Source organism: Crocuta crocuta, unplaced genomic scaffold (assembly GCF_008692635.1).
Source record: "Crocuta crocuta isolate KB4526 unplaced genomic scaffold, BGI_CrCroc_1.0 scaffold111, whole genome shotgun sequence".
Taxonomy (NCBI): Eukaryota; Metazoa; Chordata; class Mammalia; order Carnivora; family Hyaenidae; genus Crocuta; species Crocuta crocuta.
Genome location: NW_027527611.1, coordinates 4,221,428 through 4,225,738, shown reverse-complemented (window position 1 = coordinate 4,225,738; position 4,311 = coordinate 4,221,428). Strand labels below are relative to the sequence as shown.

The window sequence follows — 4,311 nt, the reverse complement described above, 5'->3', positions numbered from 1 at the left end:
CACACACACACACACACACACACACACACACACACAGACTAGAATGTCACTCAGCCATTAAAAAGAATGAAATCCTGCCATTAGCAACGATGTGGATGGCGCTAGCGAAGATAATGCTAAGTGAAAGAAGTTAGTGAGAGAAAGACAAATAACTTATGATTTCACTCAGATGTGGAATTTAAGAAACAAACCAGTAAAGGAGAAAGGAGAGAGAGACAAACCAAAAAAGAGACTTTAACTCCCAAGGACACACTGGTGGTCACCGAGGGGAGGTGGGAGGAGAGGATGGGGACATGGGTGACGGGGCGAGGGATGCCCGTGAGGAGCACCGGGCCCGGCGCGCAAGTGCACGGTCACCGTACTGTACGCCTGGAACTAGTATTACGCTGTGTGTTAACTACGCTGGAATTAAGATAAAAACTTCAAAAAAATCCAAAGACTTCAACATCAAAAGAATTTCATAAAAGAAAAACAGCCAAGAGGAAAAATGGGCTAAACAAAAGAAAAGCAAGTCTTCTGGACACAGTAAGTACCTTGTTTACAGAAGAAGACGGTGAGCGGGGACTCGGGGCGGGTCTCAGCCCGGCCACCTCAGGGCAGCTCTGCAAGCTCCATGTGTCGTGGGGATCGAAGCACAAGGGCTGCAAAGGGCCCAGAGTGGCCTTCAGAGCGCAAAGGAATCTCTGCTGCCGGCGGACCTGCCATCATTTCAGTAGCTCTTCTATTCTGCCCCGGGCTGTGACCGAGGTGCCCTCAGGGCCCAGCCGCCGAACCCCTCATCTGACACCTGTGGAAGCCAGGAGTGGCCGTCAGCTCGGTGCCCACAGGGGTTCTCTGAAACGCGGAGATGCTGCATTTGGGATAACGTGTTCCTTCCTTTCCTTAGTTCAACCTTGGGACACAGCAGTGACATGCTGATTAAGAGTCTCGAGACCAGGAAACAGTGACAGAAGGCAGAGCCCCTCATCAGTCTGTTTACCAAGTGAGCTGAGACGCCCTCAGTGAGCACGCGGATCACGTTCACACGACGCTCGGAGGCTGCCCGAGCAGCACACGCACTCAGTCCAGCCCCGCGTTAACGCCCCCAGACTGTCGGGACGAGACATCGGGAGGAAGTCATTGGCCACAGGCGACCTGTTAATCCGGTTAGTGTGGCCAGTTTACACCATCTGTCAAACTATTTCTTTACACACCAGCATTTACACTTCAGGGCAATCGACACGCCAAAACCCAGCAAGGACAGCGGCGAAACAAGTCACTCGGACAAGTGAGCTTGTGTTCTTTGCTTGTGCACACTGTGGAGCCCAAATTTAATAATAATAAACTCATTCACAATTGATTTTAAATGGCATTTTTAATCATTTCCCATGCCTATAACTTCCACCTTATGTCCTTTATAATCTCTGTTTGAAAACCAAACCGTATACTGACAGCGGTAATTACTTATTTAGAGCAAGGAGAACCTGGAGAGCGGGGAAGAGGGAATCTGTGCTTCCCACGCCTAACTGTCTAGCAAAGTATTTCGTGGAAATGAAACTTAACCTTTGTAAATGACAAGTTACTATTCAGTCTACACAAACCAGAACTTCATGGAGCCTCGAACGCCTGGTGGAAACAAACACGCTAACAGAGCACGTGGAGATTTCGGTGACCTCAGAGCAAGCAGCACGCACGCCGCCCAGGGGCACAGAGCGGCCTGGCGCGGCCTCCTGGGTACACACGCGGCCTCCCAGCCAACAGGCACCCGACCCGACGTTACTGTCCTGTGCGAATCCGCGCTCACCTGCCGTCGGTGCGGCGCTCCCACCGGCCTTCCCGCACGGCCCGGGGTGTGCGGGCCTCTGGGAGGCGGAACCCCGTTCTTCACAGTGAGGAAGGCTGCCACGGTCTGAATGTCTGGGCCCCCGAATTCACGTGCTGGACGCCTAACCCCCGATGTGAGGCCTTCACAAGGCAGGAGCTCATGAGGGTGGAGCCCCCACGATGGGGCCGGCCCCCTGGTAACGGCCCCCCCCACAGTCACGCCACAGCAGGACGCGGCCACAGACGTCTGCAGCCCGCAGAGAGCCCTCTCCACACCTGAGAGAAATGAACTTGGCTGTGGGAATTCACTTCTGTGGTTCCAGCGGGCAGAACAGACTTGACAAAGGTGCTCACGATGTCTCTGTTCTGAGGAACTAGAGCAATCCCAGTGAGGAAATGTGTCCACTACTTTGCCAACCAAAATCCAAGATACGGGGATTATTGTGCTAGAAATATTTCAGACGGATGAACTTAATTAACATGTTGTCAGAAACCAATGGAAAATTCCTACTCCTACCCACTTCCCATGTCTTTAAGTTTCCCCTTAGGTCACAGCAGTGGGAACAGGAAAGACAACACCAGTTTTATGAGATCATCAACACTTCGAGGTAGTTTAGGATGAGACTGGAAGAAACAGGGCTTAATCTCGGTGTTGTAACCAGATACAAATCAGTGTAAACACCCCAACAACGGCCCTCGCAGGACCAGGCCTGGGGGGGCGCTGTGCTGGGGCTGCACCTGACCCTGGGAGCCGTGCCCCAAGTGTGCAAAGACAGCAGCCCGCAGGCTTGGGGTGCCGGCTGGGCCAGGGGACCCCCTCTTCCTTTGCTCCCCCCTCCACCTTGTCTCTTCCCTCCCAGCACGAGCATCACCATTCACCGTGGGGGGGAGGGGGGCGTGCCGGTCCAGGACCCTAATGGCCCAGGGGCCCCCTAGAAGGCTCCTCCCGTGGCACGTGGCGGTCCCAGGCACACACTCCCTGCTGCCCACCTCGTCCGGCCTCTGGCGGCCCCACACCGGCAGCCCCCTTGGCCCTGGACCGCGTGGAGCGAGCGCGGGGCCCACCCCGGAGGCCTCCCCCGGCCCCCGAGGGGCAGTGGGCGCTCAGAGCAACAGGAGGGCAGCTGCTGCACAGCCGCATGCGCGCTCCGAGGAAGGAATGCGGAGAAAAAGCAAACTAGTAAAATGAAACACACGTTTCCTTTTCTCCCTGGGCGTTATTTTCTTAGCCATTGTATAGGTCAGTTTACAGATGCAAGTAAGAGAAGACTTGATAATCCTGCCAACGATTTAGATCCTGTTCCTCACTCCACAGCTAGGTAAGAAGCTAATCATAGAATCATCATATAATCATTAATGATATTAAATTTTTAAGTATTTGCAATCGTACTACCAAAAAAGTAAGAACCTGTCAAAACAGAAGAATTCCAAAGTGTATAAAGATGCCAAAATAAATACACGTGAAACAGACCAAGGCTGTGGCTACTGTTTATAAATCATAAAAACGAACTAAAAGGTAAAAGCATATTTACCTTTTCTGCATTATTTCTGCATAAAAGGCAGAAATAAGAAGAATCCATAAAGGGGGGAAAAAAAACCCTAGTGTCTTAACTCAATCCGTCATTCCTTTTGAAAACTGTTAGAGACATGTACACACATNCTGCCTCCTGGCTTTTCCTCTGTGTTGTGTCTCCTCACATTATGCTAAGACATAATGTGCAAAATTAACACCAGACTTTCTAGGTCTTGTACTCCTGCCCACACCATGTACCCTCTCTGTTTAAAACCCCTCTTTAAAAAATTTACTTCCGTATTAAAAACTTCCTAGTAGAGGAAGGAGAATTCGACTTACACCAAGAAATGAGCAAAATGAGTAACGGAGAAAACACCAGGGCCAGTCATCAGACACTGCCCACGCGCACAGCCCCGTCTGCCAGGCTACTTACACGGGGCTTTAAAAAGTAAGCAAGAACCCCCTTCCTCCAGGACAGCAAGAGGGGCTGCAGGCTGACTCCCCAGCGAAATTACCGACAAGTGTAAACCAAAACCAAAGCAAAAGAACAACCACTTAAAGCCTCTGGAAATGCTCTAAAGAACAAACAGTAAATGGAGAAAGATCTGCTTAAAAATCTACTTGAGAAATCTACACGTACCTGAGGGCTCAGCAATTCCAAACCACGGAAGGAGAGCATCTGTGGCATCTGAACTACGACCTCGTGGTCTCTCACCGGACACAGCCAGGGGCTCCCAGGCACAAGGCCGTTCTCCGGGGAAACAGGGATCCCTCCAGGCTAATTCCCGGAGAGATGGGGGCGCCCCAGGTGAGGGATGCTGGGAATGCTGGCGATCCCGCGCCCTATCACCTTGCCTGGCTCATGCGGTGACTGTTCCACACAAGGAGAAGCATGGATGCACTCAGCTCCTAGAGTAAAGGAACCACTCGGGGAGAAGCTGGCCATGGTCTCCATCCCAGAGCCTTCCCGGGGGGTGGAGGGGGGGTGGGGTGGC

The 4,311-nt window shown here is 52.2% G+C and overlaps 1 protein-coding gene and 1 pseudogene across 1 annotated transcript in view; one reads left to right on the top strand and one right to left on the bottom strand.

The window, feature by feature from the left end:
* The window catches only part of TDRP (testis development related protein), a 54,204-nt gene that overhangs the window by 14,528 nt on the left and 35,365 nt on the right, over nt 1-4,311 (bottom strand). The window lies entirely within an intron of this gene.
* LOC144238084 (SERPINE1 mRNA-binding protein 1 pseudogene) overlaps nt 4,110-4,311 on the top strand; it is a 3,597-nt pseudogene continuing 3,395 nt past the window's right edge.